Here is a 16777-nt window from a genome sequence, read left to right on the forward strand (position 1 = left end):
ACAGTGTAAAGTTTAAAAATAAATTAGAGATAATTTATCTATATACCAACTCAACTTCCTCATAGTTTTTAAGCAGGTTCTATACTGTAAAAAAAAAAAAAAATTACTCACTATACTTTGTGGTAAGAGGGCTGACTTGTGCCTTGCTTCTGGCACTTAACCTATCAAATTGTTAAGAAGTTTCTTCTTCATGAGTTTTTATGGAAAACTGAGGATCCTTATGTTTTAATAGGTTGTCTATTGAGACCCATTCTCAATGCAATGATTTGTATTGCGTAACTTCAACGTTCACGGCACTATGCAGCTATTTATACATTCTGTTTTAGTCTCAATATTATTTAAAGCATGTAAACGCAGCTGTTTTCCAGTCATGTCTGCTTATCAACATATGTCATTCATGTTCACCACGATACTGAATCCATTGTTATGACACTAACATGAATTTACAGAAGATGCCATGACCTGTTGAAATGGTTGTGTTGAGAAACATGGCCTTGGAGCCCAAATTAACATTTAATTGCAAGAAAAGATCACCACTGTCTTAGGAACGAACTCCAGTAAAGAGATTTATGTGCAGGTTTTATCAGAGACTGTTCATCAGAGGGAAAAATACCCATGAGGGAGCAAAGGAAACAGGATTGGGTTGAGGGAGAAGCTGGAATGTAATGCAGTAACAGTAGAGACTAAGGGATGACTTGAAGCTGGGATGGACCTTTAATATTGTTCCAATTCTGGGCAAGGACACTGGGTCATGTATCCCCGAACCAACCAGTCATAGGATTCTGGATGCCCCTGCGGCAGAAGCATAATCTGGGTTAGGCAACTTCCTTCAGTCAGAGGGAAACTTCCAGAGAGGAAATCAATGCTGAGCTATCAGTGGCCAACAACATCCTCTACACTAATGCATTAGGTATCAAGGTAAGAAGCAACCTTTGTTCTAATTCCCTAGCCCAGAGATAAAGCCTGGGATCCAGTAACACTCTCATGATGTCTGTGTCAATGCAGCTTTTAAAGTTGTCTGATAAGAGAAGGTGTGAAAAGATTGGGAGGGTGGGCACCCAGAATATATGCAGAACACAGGGGAACATGCTTCTACACAAAATGATTGCTAAATCTCTCTCCTCAACACACTGGGAAGATACAGTTAATTTACTGGCCAAAGGAACCATGACCAAGACGTTGATCCCAAAGGGCTGAAGCAGGAATAAGTTTTTCCACAGAGTTACTTTGAAAAAATATTCCCAGAAATTTAAAGCTGAGACAAAAATAATGATCATGTAGCATCAAACACAGGGAAAGCAAGACTAAAAATGAAGTCCTGGAGACAGGAGCAAGCAGGAAAAAATTCAGGAGCTGAATGAAATTAAAAATGAACTAGAACAACTGGAGAGAAAAGAATATAACCCTGGCAAAGGGTCATGAACAGTTTCGGAGTAGCTTCAGACTAGCCTTATTGGACATTGAGCATAGGTTGTGGTACAGGGTTTGGGCAGAAAGTTATGGGATAGACTTTTATGGAAGAGGGCCAGTATGTGCAAAAGAAGGCCCTTACTTGCTGAGCACTCATCAACCTATACGCTTCACCCAGGAAGTACGAAATGCCAACGATATGAAAAAGAAGGGCACGTTCAAACACGTAATGAGAGAGTAGGGAGGAGAAGTGAAGTGAAGATGGACAATCATCTTGCTGTTTTTATGAAACCATTCTCCTCTGTCATCGAGAAATCTGTAGATGGAATCTGGGTGCCTGGATAAAATTAGGATAAACAGCTCTGTTCCTTAATCTCCTAAAGGAAGCAGAATATTCACATCTCATTGATAAGCCTTCTGTCTTTTCAGGAGGTCAGCAGAGAGATTTCTGCATTTGGTTTTCTTCAAAAATGTTAGACCTTTTAAATTGCTTTGATAGAGTATATGCTCTGAAGCTTAGTACAAAGAAAGCAATTGCTCAAAGAAGTCGAACTAAACGATCTGTTACAAGGAGTGTGTAAATGAGTTTTTGGTGGTTTAAAGAGGTCATTCCGTTGGACCTGTTATAGGCTCTTACAGGGCTCAGAGAATTTACTAAAGTAGGAAAGTATTTCAAACACTAGTTCCCATTAAATTGATACTTTATTCAGTGCATTTGACCTCTGAGCTTGACAATGATTCTTTATAAGTGGACCTTAAAGTGCCATCTGTAGCATAAAATGTAAGTATGTGGGTGTTACAAAAGCATTTGCTGTCTTTGTGTGGGATGGCTCTGGGCGGAGCTCACTACCCACAGGAGCTTTCATCGGTGAGGCACAGTTCCTGGCAAGGGCAGTTTCAGAGTTACCTTCAATAGACGTGAACAGTGAAGTAAATGTGCGCTCTTTGTTCGGAGTTTAGTGGACAAGTAGTATATGGCCAAAGTTCCCGGCACAGTTTGTCTCAGTTAGCCCTCTGTTTCTAAGCCTCAGCAACGAAGCCTGGAACTGAAATAACTGGAGAATATTCTAGTTTGCAGGCACAGCAGAGCGGATGAAGTAGACCACATATATTAAAAATGAACTAAGGTAGCAGATAACACTACTCTTCAAAGATGCAGCAGGTTGGAGGAAATAGTGGATGCAAACTTAAAGCGAATATTCAGTAAGATGCATTTATGGGAATTTTGATTTATTAGGAATAGCAAGTTCTTATTATGCAGTGAAAAAATTAATCAAGTCATAAAATTTCATAGCTGGAAGAGGCTTTCAAGATGGCCTTGTTCTCTTTTTCCTAATAAAGAAACTGAAATGCAAAGAAGTAAATTGATTTGCCCAGGGTATCTCAGCTTGTTAGAGGCTGGCTTGGAACTAGAAAGCAGGTTTTCTAGACCCTTCCAGTCGGGGTCTAGAACCCTGACTTGACCCCTCACTAGAAGAACTGCCTGTAAGGCTGTAACTAATAAGGGAATCAGGTCTCCAGGTTTGCTTTATCTCAATCCCAGTCATTGATGAGCACACGTGCATTTACTGGGATTGAATCATCACAAACTTATTAAGAATATATAAAGTTTACAATGTCTTACCAAAGTAAGAACAGATGCTCTTATTGACATAAATTCCCTAAAGTCAGGACCCCCACTCTATCCTCATATGTCCTGTCACTGTGGCAGATTAAAAAGTGCTGAAAATTCTCTGACATTCTTCTCATCTGAAGGCAGGGTCTATGTCTCCTTCCATGAAACCAAGCTGTGCTGTGATTGCTTTGGCCAAGAGAGTATCGCAGAATAACACCATGTCGGGTCTGTCCTACCTCAGACAGCTTCTCCCTTGGTCTTTAGAGCCCTGGGCCCCTTTATAAGAAGCACAACTACCCAGCTATGTTAGTTTGCCAGGGCTTCTGTAACAAAGAACTACAAACTGGGTGGCTTAAACAACAGAAATGTATTGTCTTACAGTTCTGGAGGCTACGAGTCCAAAATCAAGGTTTAGGCAGTGTTGGTTCCTTTCGAAGGCTGTGAGGGAAAATCTGTCCAGGGCTCTCTCCTTGGCCTATAGGTGGCCACCTTCTTCCTGTGTCTCTTCACATCATCTTCCCTGTATGCGGGTCTGTGTCTGAATTTCCCCTTCGTACAGTGACACCGGTCATATTACATTAGGGCCCAACCTAATGACCTCATTTTAACTTGATTACCCCTATAAAGACCCTGCCATCAAATAAGGTTACATTCTGAGATAATGGGGTAATTAGGACTTCAACATATGAATTAGGGAGACATAAAAAACCTGTAACACAAAATCCATAACAACAACTAAAGACAGATGGTATGGAGAGAGAGGACATCATTGAGCCCCACCTTTCACCCATCCTCAACAAGAAACCAAGCAGGCATGTGAGGGAAGACATTTTGGACCCTGCAGACCTTTCTAACAGTATATACCAACCTGCACTGATATCACAATAGGATTGTTTACTAACATCAGTTAGTATTAACACAATGCTTTCAGCACTATGTAATCTTATTCAACTAAAAGCTTATGTGAAAGTCATACTGATAAAAATTGAATGTTTATGGATAAAGTAGGGGCAGGTGGGGATCCTCTATATCAACACCCTTGTCATACTATCCTGTAGAAAATACCAGAAGACTTCAAATAAACCTCTGGTTTCCACACAGAAGCATTACTAGAGTAAATAGATGCTCTTGTTTGAGTTTTAAGAGGCTCTTTTCCTCCTCTCTAAAGGCTGGCTGACAGACATCACAGGAGAATTATATGCTAACTCCAAAAGAAAATATGGGTGACAATGATTTTGCAAGTGCCTTTATCCAGAGACTCCTGCTTTGAGATTATGGGGAACTTGCAAAATTAATCATCTCAAAGCAGGAGTCTGGATAAAAACTGGATTGGAGAATGTGACTCAGAGCTGAAAACAAAGTGGGGTACTTTTCTCCTCTTGCACTGAAGAAAAGACAGAGGGCCATAGAGGGCAAGTTCTAAGCTGACTTATTCACTCATCATGAAGAAGGACAAGCGGGCCTGTCAGGCTGGATGCAGAAAGCAAAAGAAGGTTGGAGAAGAGATGGATGTCTCTGCCAAAGGAAAAGTTCCTGGCCTCCCTATTGATCCATGACATTAAGGGAAAGAGGAGGTGTGAGGTCTGCTTTCTGCCCTTGACACCGTGGCTCCAGCCTCTGCTAACCTGGCCAAATGGATGTACTGATTCAGACAAGCCTGATTGGTGAGCTCCGCTTCTGGGAGAAAGACTGTATCCCCGTGTGGAGAAGGGGGCAGAAGTATACGTGCTCACACTCTTATCCTCAATGGAAACAGGAAAAATATGAAGAGGAAGGAGAAAATTTCCCCCAAGAGTTTGGCCCCAAGTAGCCTTAAAGGAGAGAATCGGTATTTGTTGAAAAGTGGGATGGATTCTGTTCTTTGTTAGAGGGGTAGGCAGGATTATGGCCCCCAAAGATGCACATGCCTTGATCCCAGAGCCTGTGACTATATTATATTACATGGAAAAAGCGAAGTAGCGTTACAGATGGAATTAAAGTTGCTAATTAGTTTACTGTAAAAAAGGGAGATTATCCTGGGTTATCCAAATGGGCCCTATGTAACCACGGGAGCTCTTAAAAGCAGAAGAGGGAGGCAGAACAGAGGAGGGAAATGGAGAGATGTAACACCCAAGGCTGACTATGCCAACCTTGAATCTGGAGGAAGGGGGCTCCTAAGGGCTGAATTGCACTCCCACCAAAGTTAATTGGTTGAAGTCCTAAGCCCCAGTACCTCAGAAAATGACTACATTTGGAGGTAGGACTTTTTGAGAAGTAATTAAGTTAAACGTTGGTCATGAGGTGAGCCCTAATCCAGTATGACTGCTGTCCTCATAAGAGATGAGGACATACACACACACACACACAGAAGGCAGACCGTGTGAACACAGAGGGACAAGGAGCCCATCTACAAGCCAAGGACAGAGGCTGCTGAAGGAATCGATCGTGCCAGTACCTCTTCTCAGACCTCCAGCCTCCAGAACTGTGAGAAAATAAAACTGTGTTGTTTAGGCCATCGATCTACATTACTTTGTTATGGTAGCCTTGGCAGACGAATACAGGGCAATGAGCTGAGGCATAAATGAACTCACCCTAGCCTCACGCCTCCTCCACACCTCACCCTAGACTTATTGCTAAAGGAAGGAAAAGAGGAAGAACCGCCAGCATGCCAAAATCACCCCTTGTGGGGAACAGCTCACAGAACATCAAAATTAGCACCAAAGCTCAAAGAAGTTCACAGAAGCCTCAAATCAGCGAAGTCAAGAGCGTGGGTGGAGGAAGAACACTGACACTGTTTCCTGTCATGCCTCAGTGCACGATGTGTATGGAATAGAATACTTGTACTTTCATCTTTTGACTAATATTAAGAAAAAGCTGAGCTATGAATGGGAGTGGGGGATGTGGGATGGGGAATGGGGGAAAGAAAAAAAAGAAAATAAAGGTTTTTAAAAAGAAGAAGCTGGAGAGGCCTTTGAGATGGCATAGGACTAAGACGTGGAGATCACCTTCCTTCCGACAAATGCATCAGAAATACATCTACACGTGGAACAACTCCTACAGAACACCTGCTGAATGCTGGCAGGAGACCTCAGACCTCCCAAAAGGCAAGAAACTCCCCACGTACCTGGGTAGGGCAAAAGAAAAAAGAAAAAACAGAGACAAAAGGATAGGGACGGGACCTGCACCAGTGGGAGGGAGCTGTGAAGGAGGAAAAGCTTCCACACACTAGGAAGTCCCTTCACTGGTGGAGATGGGGGGTGCGAGGGGGAAGCTTTGGAGCCATGGAAGAGAGCACAGCAACAAGGGTGCAGAGGGAAAAGCAGAGAGATTTCCACACAGAGGATTGGTGCCGACCAGCACTGACCAGCCTGAGAGGCTTCTCTGCTAACCCGCCGGGGTGGGTGAAGGCTGGGAGCTCAGGCTTGGACTTTGGAGGTCAGATCCCAGGGAGAGGACTGGGGTTGGCTGCATGAACACAGCCTGAAAGGGGTTAGTGCATCACAGTTAGCTGGCAGGGAGTCTGGGAAAAACTCTGGACCTGCCTAAGAGTCAAGAGACCATTGTTTTGGGGTGTGTGAGGAGAGGGGATTCAGAGCGCTGCCTAAACGAGCTCCAGAGACGGGCGCGAGCTGCGGCGATCAGCGCGGACCCCAGAGATGGGCATGAAATGCTAAGGCTGCTGCTGCAGCCACCAAGGAGCCTGTGTGCAAGCACAGGTCACTATCTACACCTCCCATCCCAGGAGCCTGTGCAGCCTGTCACTGCCAGGGTCCTGTGATCCAGGGACAACTTCCCCGGGAGCACGCACAGCGTGCCTCAGGCTCCTGCTACGTCATGACGGCCTCTGCCACTGCAGGCTCACCCTGCAATCCATACCCCTCCCTCTCACAGCCTGAGTGAGCCAGAGCCCCCTAATCAGCTGCTCCTTTAACCCTGTCCTGTCTCAGAAAATAACAGATGCCCTCAGGTGACCTACACACAGAGGCGGGGCCAAACCCCAAAGTGAAACCTAGTAGCCTGCGAACAAAGACGAGAAAGGGAAATTTCTCCCAGCAGCCTCAGGGGCAGCAGATTAAATCTCCACAGTCAACTTGATGTACCCTGCATCTCTGGAATACCTGAAAAGACAATGAATCATCTCAAAATTGAGGCAGTGGACTTTGGGAGCAACTGTAGACTTGGGGTTTGCTTTCTGCATCTAATTTGTTTCTGTTTTTATGTTTATCTTAGTTTAGTAATTAGAGTTTATTATCATTGGTAGATTTGTTTATTGATTTGGTTGTTCTCTTCCTTTATATATATATATTTTTTTTTTCCCTTTTCTATTTTTGCGAGTGTGTATGTGTATGCTTCTTTTTGTAATTTTGTTGGTATAGCTTTGCTTTTACCATATCTCCTTGGGTTCTGTCTGTGCTTTTTTTTTTTTTGAGTATAGATTTTAGTGCTTGTTATCATTGGTGGATTTGTTTTTTGGTTTGGTTGCACTTTTCTATCTTTTTTTTTCTTTTTTAATTACTTTTTAATTTTTTATTATTAATAATTTTTTAAAATTAGTAACTTTATTTTATTTTTTCTTTCTTTCTGTTTTTTCTCCCATTTCTTCTGAGCTGTGTGGCTGACAGAGTCTTGGTGCTCCGGCCAGGTGTCAAGCCTGTGCTTCTGAGGTGGGAGAGCTAAGTTCAGGACATTGGTCCATCAGAGAGCTACTGGCTCCATGTAATATCAAATGGCAAAAGCTCTCCCAGAGATTTCCATCTCAATGCTAAGAGCCAGCTCCACTCAACGACCACCAAGCTACAGTGCTGGACACCCTATGCCAAACAACTAGCAAGACAGGAACACAACCCCACCCATTACCAGAGAGGCTGCCTAAAATCATAATAAGCTCACAGACACCCAAAACACACCACTGGACGAGGTCCTCCCCACTAGAAAGACAAGATCAAGCCTCATCCACCAGAACACAGGCACCAGTGCCCTCTGCCAGAAAGCCTTCACAATGCACTGAACCAACCTTAACCATGGGGGCAGACATCAAAAACAACGGGAACTATGAACCTGCAGCCTGCGAAAAGGAGACCCCAAACACAGTAGGTTAAGCAAAATGAGAAGACAGAGAAATACACAGCAGAAGAAGGAGCAAGGTAAAAACCCACCAGACCAAACAAATGAAGAGAAAATACACAGTCTACCTGAAAAACAATTCAGAGTAATGAGAGTAAAGATAATCCAAAATCTTGGAAACAGAATGGAGAAAATACAAGAAACGTTTAACAAGGACCTAGAAGAACTAAAGAGCAAACAAACAATGATGAACAACACAGTAAATGAAATTTAAAATACTCTAGAAGGAATCAATAGCAGAATAACTGAGGCAGAAGAAAGGATAAGTGACCTGGAAGACAAAATAGTGGAAATAACTACTGCAGAGCAGAATAAAGAAAAAAAGTATGAAAAGAATTGAGGACAGCCTCAGAGACCTCTGGGACAACACTAAATGCATCAACATTTGAATAATAGGAGTCCCAGAAGAAGAAGAGGAAAAGAAACGTACTGTGGAAATATTTGAAGAGCTTATAGTTGAAAACTTCCCTAATAAGGGAAAGGAAATAGTTAATCAAGTCCAGGAAGCACAGAGAGTCCCATACAGGATAAATCCAAGGAGAAACATGCCAAGACACATATTAATCAAACTATCAAAAATTAAATACAAAGAAAAAAATATTAAAAGCACCAAGGGAAAAGCAACAAATGACATACAAGGGCATCCCCATAAGATTAACAGCTGAACTTTCAGCAGAAACTCTGCAAGCCAGAAAGGAATGGCAGGACATATTCAAAGTGTTGAAATGGAAAAAAAACTAAAACCAGTATTACTCTACCCAGCAAGGATTTCATTCAGATTCTACGGAGAAACTAAAACCTCTAACAGAGAGGCAAAAGCTAAGAGAATTCAGCACCACCAAACCAGCTTTACAACAAACGCTAAGGGAACTTCTCTTGGTAGGAAACACAAGAGAAGGAAAAGGCCTACAATAACAAACCCAAAACAATTAAGAAAATGGTAATAGGAACTTACATATCGATAACTACCTTAAATGCAAATGGATTAAATGCTCCAACCAAAAGACATAGGCTGGCTGAAAGGATACAAAAACAAGACCTGTATATATGCTGTCTACAAGAGGCCCACTTCAGGCTTAGGGACACATACAGACTGAAAGTGAGAGGATGAAAAAAAGATAATCCATGCAAATGGAAATCAAAAGAAAGCTGGAGTAGCATTTATCATATCAGACAAAATAGACTTTAAAATAAAGACTATTACAAGAGACACAGAAGGACACTACAGAATGATCAAGGGACAATCAAAGAAGAAGATATAACAATTGTAAATATTTATGCACCCAACATAGGAGTACCTCAATACTTAAGGCAAATGCTAATAGCCATGAAAGAGGAAATCGACATGAACACAGTCATAGTAGGGGATTTTAAAACCACACTTTCACCAATGGACAGATCATCCAAAATGAAAATAAATAAGGAGACAGAAGCTTTAAATGACACATTAGTCCAGATAGACTTAATTGATATTTATAGGATATTCCATCCAAAAACAACAGAATACACTTTCTTCTGGAATATTCTCCAGGATAGATCATTTCTTGGGTCACATATCAAGCCTTCGTAAATTTAAAAAAATTGAAATCATATCAAGTATCTAGATACAAGTATCTAGATACAAATTAAAGGAAAAAATCTGTAAAAAATACAAACACATAGAGGCAAAACAATACACTACTAAATAACCAAGAGATCACTGAAAAAATCAAAGAGGAAATCAAAAAATACCTAGAAACAAACGACAATGAAAACACGACAACTCAAAACTGATGGGATGCAGCGAAAGCAGTTCTAAGAGGGAAGTTTAGAGCAATACAATCCTACCTCAAGAAAAAAGAAACATCTCAAATAAACAACCTAACCTTACACTTAAAGCAATTAGAGGAAGAAGAACAAAAAAAACCCCAAAGTTAGCAGAAGGAAAGAAATCATAAAGATTTCTTCATCAGAAATTGATGAAAAAGAAATGAAGGAAACAATAGCAAAGGTCAATAAAACTAAAAGCTGGTTCTTTGAGAAGATAAACAGTATTAATAAACTATTAGCCAGACGCATCAAGAAAAAAAGGGAGAAGACTCAAATCAGTAGAATCAGAAATGAAAAAGAAAGTAACAACTGACATAGAAGAAATATAAAAAATCATGAGAGACTACTACAAGCAACTATATGAAAATAAAATGGACAACCTGGAAGAAATGGACAAATTCTTAGTAAAGCACAACCTTCCGAATCTGAACCAGGAAGAAATAGAAAATACAAACAGATCAATCACAAGCACTGAAATTGAGACTGTGATTAAAAACCTTCCAACAAACAAAAGCCCAGGACCAGATGGCTTCAAAGGCGAACTCTATCAAACATTTAGAGAACAACTAACACCTATCCTTCTCAAACTCTTCCAAAATATAGCAGAGGGAGGAACACTCCCAAATTCCTTCTACGAGGCCACCATCACCTTGATACCAAAACCAGACAAGGATGTCACAAAGTCAGAAAACTATAGGCCAATATCACTGATGAACATAGATGCAAAAATCCTCAACAAAATACTAGCAAACAGAAACCAACAGCACATGAAAAGGATCATATACCATGATCAAGTGGGGTTTATCACAGGAATGCAAGGATTCTTCAATATATGCAAATCAATCAATGTGATAAACCATGTTAACAAATTGAAGGAGAAAAACCATATGATCATCTCAATAGATGCAGAAAAATCTTTTGACAAACTTCAGCACCCATTTATAGAAAGTATGCATAGAGGGAACTTAACTCAACATAATAATGGCCATATATAACAAACCCACAGCCAACATCATTCTCAATGCTGAAAAACTGAAACCATTTTCACTAAGATCAGGAACAAGACAAGGTTGCCAACTCTCACGACTCTTATTCAACATAGTTTTGGATGTTTTAGCCACAGCAATCAGAGAAGAAAAATAAATAAAAGGAATCCAAATTGGAAAAGAAGAAGTAAAGCTGTCACTGTTTGCAGATGACATGATACTATACAGAGAGAATCCTAAAATGCTACCAGAAAACTACTAGAGCTAATCAATCAATTTGGTAAAGTAGCAGGATACAAAACGAATGCACAGAAATCTCTCTCATTCCTTTACACTAATGATGAAAAATCTGAAAGAGAAATTAAGAAAACACTCCCATGTACCACTGCAACAAAAAGAATAAAGTACCAAAGAATAAACCTACCGAAGGAGACAAAAGACCTGTATGCAGAAAACTATAAGACACTGATGAAAGAAAGCAAAGATGAAGCAAACAGATGGAGAGATATACCATGTTCTTGGATTGGAAGAATCAACATTGTGAAAATGACTACATGACCCACAGGAATCTACAGATTCAATGCAATCCCTATCAAACTACCAATGGCATTTTTCACAGAACTAGAACAAAAAATTCCACAATTTGTATGGAAACACAAAAGACCCTGAATAGCCAAGCAATCTTGTGAAAGCAAAACAAGAGCTAGAGGAATCAGGCTCCTGGACTTCAGACTATACTACAAAGCTACAGTAATCAAGACAGTATGGTACTGGCACAAAAACAGAAATATAGATCAATGGATCAGGATATAAAGCCCAGAGGTAAACCCACGCACATATGGTCACCTTATTTTTGATAAAGGAAGCAAGAATATACAATGGAGAAAAGACAACCTCTTCAATAAGTGGTGCTGGGAAAACTGGGCAACTACATGTAAAAGAATGAAATTAGAAGACTCCCTAACACCACACACAAAAATAAACTCAAAATAGAGTAAAGACCTAAATGCAAGGCCAGACACTATCAAACTCTTAGAGGAAAACATAGGCAGAACACTCTATGACATAAATCACAGCAAGATCCTTTTTGACCCACCTCCCAGAGAAATGGAAATAAAAACAAAAATAAACAAATGAGACATAATGAAGCTTAAAAGCTTTTGCACAGCAAAGGAAGCTATAAGCAAGACAAAAAGACAACCCTCAGAATGGGAGAAAATATTTGCAAATGAAGCAACTGACAAAGGATTAATCTCCAAAATTTACAAGCTGCTCATGCTGCTCACTACCAATAAACAACCCAATCCAAAAATGGGCAGAAGACCTAATAGATATTTCTCCAAAGAAGATATACAGATTGCCAACAGACACATGAAAGAATGCTCAACATCATTAATCATTAGAGAAATGCAAGTCAAAATTACAATGAGATATCATCTCACACTAGTCAGAATGGCCATCATCAAAAAATCTAGAAACAATAAATGCTGGAGAGGGTGTGGAAAAAGGGAACCCTCTTGCACTGGTGGTGGGAATGTAAATTGATACAGCCACTATGGAGAACAGTATGGATGTTTCTTAAAATACTAAAAATAGAACTACCATATGACCCAGCAATCCTACTACTGGGCATATACCCTGAGAAAACCATAAATCAAAACGAGTCATGTACCACAATATTCATTGCAGCACTACTTACAATAGCCAGGACGTTGACGCAACCTAAGTGTCCATCGACAGATGAATGGATGGAGAAGTTTTGTCACATATATACAATGGAATATTACTCAGCCATAAAAAGAAACGCAATTGAGTTATTTGTAGTGAGGTGGATGGACCTAGAAGCTGTCATCCAGAGTGAAGTCAGTCAGAAAGAGAAAAACAAATACCATATGTTAACACATGTATATGCAATCAAAAAAAAAAAAAGGTTCTGAATAACCTAGGGGCAGGACAGCAATGAAGACACAGATGTAGAGAATGGACTTGAGGATGCAGGGAGTGGGAAGGCTAAGCTGGGACGAAGTGAGAGAGTGGCATGGACATATATATACTACCCAATGTAAAACAGATAGCTAGTGGGAAGCAGGTGCATAGCCCAGGGAGATCAGCTCGGTGCTTTGTAACCACCTAGAGCAGTGGGATAGGGAGTGTGGGAGGGAGACGCAAGAGGGAGGAGATATGCGGATACATGTATATATATAGGTGATTCACTTTGTTATAAAGCAGAATCTAAGACACCATAGTGAAGCAATTATACTCCAATCAATTTGTTAAAAAAAAAAATCAAGGGTGATGGTACTGAGGTAAGAAGTGCTTGTCATGTTGGATGAGCCCCAAAAGGACATTACTGTTGAAAAAAATGTGAGAAAGGTAATAATGATAAGAAATAAAACTGGAGTTCGTGTCAGCCAGTGGCCAAACCTGTTAGATGCTTGTGGGCCGAAGAATAGAATTTTGCTCTAAGTATGATGGGAAACCATTGGGTTTTGAGCATGAGTAACATGTTCAGTTTGATGTGTCAAAAAGATAGCTCTGGGAAACCACCAAGAAAAGGAAAAGACAACCTACAGACTAGCAGAAAATATTTGCAAATGTTGCTACCGACCAAGAATTCATTTCCAAAATGTACAAACAGCTCATACAGCTTAATATCAAAAAAACACAAACAACCCAGTCAAGAAATGGGCAGAAGACCTAAAAAAAAATTTCTCCAAAGAAGACATATAGATGCCCAATAGGCCCATGAAAAGAAGCTCAACACTGCTAATTATTACATAAATGCAAATCAAAACTACACAGAGGTACCACCTCACTCTGGTCAGAATGGACATCATTAAAATGTCTACAAGTAATAAATGCTGGAAAGGGTGTGGAGAAAAGGGAACCCTCCTACACTGTTGGTGGGAATGTAAATTGGTGCACCCACTGTAGAGAAAAGTATGGAGGTTCCTTAAAACACTAAAAACAGAGCTATCATATGATCCAGCAATCCCACTCCTAGCTATATATCTGAAAAAAATGAAAACTTTAAATAGAGAAGATACATGCACCCCAACATTCATAGCAGCACTCTTAACAATAGCCAAGACATGGAAGCAACCTATGTGTGTATCAACAAATGAATGGATAAAGAAGATGTGGTATATATGCACAATGGAATATTACACAGCCATAACAAAGAATGAAATAATGCCATTTGCAGCAACATGGAAGGACCTAGAGATATGATATTAAATGAAATATCAAACAGAGAAAGACAAATATCATATGATGTCACTTATATGTGGCATTAAAAAAAATGATATAAATGAACTTATTTACAAAACAGAAATAGACTCACAGACATAGAAAACAAACCTATGGTTACCAAAGGGGATAGCGGTGGATGTGGGGGGAGACATTAGGAATTTGGGTTTAACATAGTCACACCACTGTATGTAAAATAGATAAACAACAAAGACCTACTGTATAGCACAAGAAACTATATTCAATATCCTATAGTAACCTATAATGGAAAATTATGTATAATAGAAAATTATACATACATACAATATATGTATTTTTAACTTAAATATAGTTTAATGTGATTTTATTATGTTTAAAAATATTGTTCTGGGAAGGGTCCGTAAGCTTCACAAAATTGCCAGGAGTCCACAGCAGGAAAAAAAAGTCAAGAACGCCTTTGTCTGGCATATTCCAGACAGGCCGCTCCACCAGCCGGGTCCTGGAGGGAAGACCATAAAGACTGGAGCTGCCCCTGAGTCTTCAGTTATATGTAACTTCAGTTATATGTATAACTGAATCACTTTGCTCTATACCTGAAACTAATACAACACTGTAAATTAAGTATACTTCAATTTTAAAAATGTTAAACAAAAGATAGCTCTGGATGTTATAGTTAGAATATATGGGGGCACTAGAAGCAGGGAGCATTTAAGAGGCTTCTGTACTAGTTCAGACTTGAGATGACGATGGTGTGTAGGAGATGGAGTGACGGAGGTGATAAGGCATGGGTGGATTTGGAATCTAACCCCTTCTTTCCCAAAGGCTACCTTTTGGAGGCCTCCTTCTTCCAGGTCAGGTTGGCCTGCCAGGTCTTTTGCTCTGCCAGCCTGTGGCTGAGCTGTAGTCCAGCAACTGCTTTTGCTTTCTGAGTTGGTGCCACTGACCTAGATCTTTTGTTCCTTGGTTCACTGCTCCATTTTCCTGAACTTCCTAAGAAAATGTGCATGAAAAAACTTGTCAGATTAATCTTCAGTCTGAGGTTTATGTGTCACCACATTTAATTGATAGTTTGGCTTTTGTACAAAATTCATGAAAATAATTTCCCTCAAGGCTTTGAGTGTATTTGTCCATTGACCTTCAATATTTGATGTTGCTTGTCCTTGACAACCTTATTTTCTCTACTTTCTAAAGGTCATTTATCTTCTTTTCTAAATGTTTAGCATCATTTCTTCTTCCTAAAATGATTCAGACATTTCACAGTGATGTATCTGGTAGTAGGTCTTCATTCAGTGACTCATAAACTGGGCAACTGGTGGACCCTTTTAATCTGAAGACTTTTGTCCTCACTTAATTCTGGGAACCTCACTTACATTATTTCTTTCCGACTTCCTGTCTTGTGTTTCCTATATCATCGTTTTGGAACTTCATGTTTGATATCGAGACATTTTATTGATCTTCTAAAACTTCATATTTCTTCTTTCTTTTCCTCTTTGGCATTGTCCCATGCTGGCAAATGCTGGATCACAGCTTTTTCTGTCCTGCTTCATCAACCAGTATCCGTGCATTAGGTATATATTAGTTTTATATTGTAGTTATGACAAACTACCCTGAAGATAGTAGCTTAAAACAGCACAACTTTTTTATTTTACAGTTCTAGAGGCCAGAAGTCCATTGCGCATTTCACAGGACTAAAATCAATGTGTCACTAGGGTTTCCTTCCTTTCTAAAAGCGCGAGAGGAGAATCCGTTTCCTTGCTTTTTCCAGCTTCTAGAGGTTGCTTGCGTTTGTTGGCTCACGACCCCTTTCCTACATCTTCAAAACCAGCAGTGCTGCATTTTTCTCTCCAGCCCTGCACTCTCCTCCCAGCCCCACTTCTGTCTCTGTCCAAAGCCAAGAAAAGTTCTTTGCTTTCAAGGACTCATGTGATTAGATTGGGCCTACCTGAATAATCCAGAGTAGTCTATCTCAAGATCTGTAACCTTAATCATATTGGCAAAATACCTTCTGCCATATAAGGTAACATATCCACAGGTTCTTGGGATTGAAGTGTGGACATCATTGTGGGCCATTATTCTACCTATTATAGAACGTCTCCTAGAAATGTATTGGACTCTGTGTCTGCTGTTAACCCCCTTCTATTTTCTTCATGACTATTGGCATGTAAACCATTTTATATTATCTTGTGATCATTTTACTGTGGTTCTGGGAAGAAGAAGAGGTAAATAGATGAGCTAAGTGTGGCATCTTGAATCAGAAGCCTTTCCCCAGGAGTTTCTACTGTCTATTACTTAAAAACCATCATACAGGAGCTTAGGTACAGGGACAATGAAACAAAACTTTTTGTAAAAATTTGTGAATGTACTTTGTATTTTCAAAACTATTATTTGCATTATTCTTTTTATTGTTCTCTGAGTTTCAACTTTATTATACATGGAATTACTTTATTTAATCTACTTAATTATAATTAATACTTGGGCCTGACTCTTATCAAGCCTTCTTGTATATTTTTAACATTTTACAGTATTCTGTATATATCTGAGTGTTGATATACTTTTTTTTTGTATCTGTGTGTGTGTGTGTGAATCTGTATATTTTTAGGGGGAAGTCGTATGTTAAAGTGGTACC

General features: G+C 39.9%; 1 protein-coding gene across 19 annotated transcripts in view; it reads right to left on the minus strand.

The window, feature by feature from the left end:
• The window catches only part of LOC307195169 (uncharacterized protein), a 665726-nt gene that overhangs the window by 168867 nt on the left and 480082 nt on the right, over nt 1-16777 (minus strand). Inside the window, exon 10 of one of the 19 annotated variants that reach the window (XM_079939114.1) lies at nt 14979-15141. The exons of the other annotated variants lie outside the window; for them this stretch is intronic. The gene's annotated coding sequence lies outside the window, so the exon portion shown is untranslated. The remainder of the gene's footprint in view (nt 1-14978; nt 15142-16777) is intronic. 19 annotated transcript variants of the gene reach the window in all.

The sequence above is a fragment of the Stenella coeruleoalba genome (assembly GCF_951394435.1).
Source record: "Stenella coeruleoalba genome assembly, chromosome: 12".
NCBI lineage: Eukaryota > Metazoa > Chordata > Mammalia > Artiodactyla > Delphinidae > Stenella > Stenella coeruleoalba.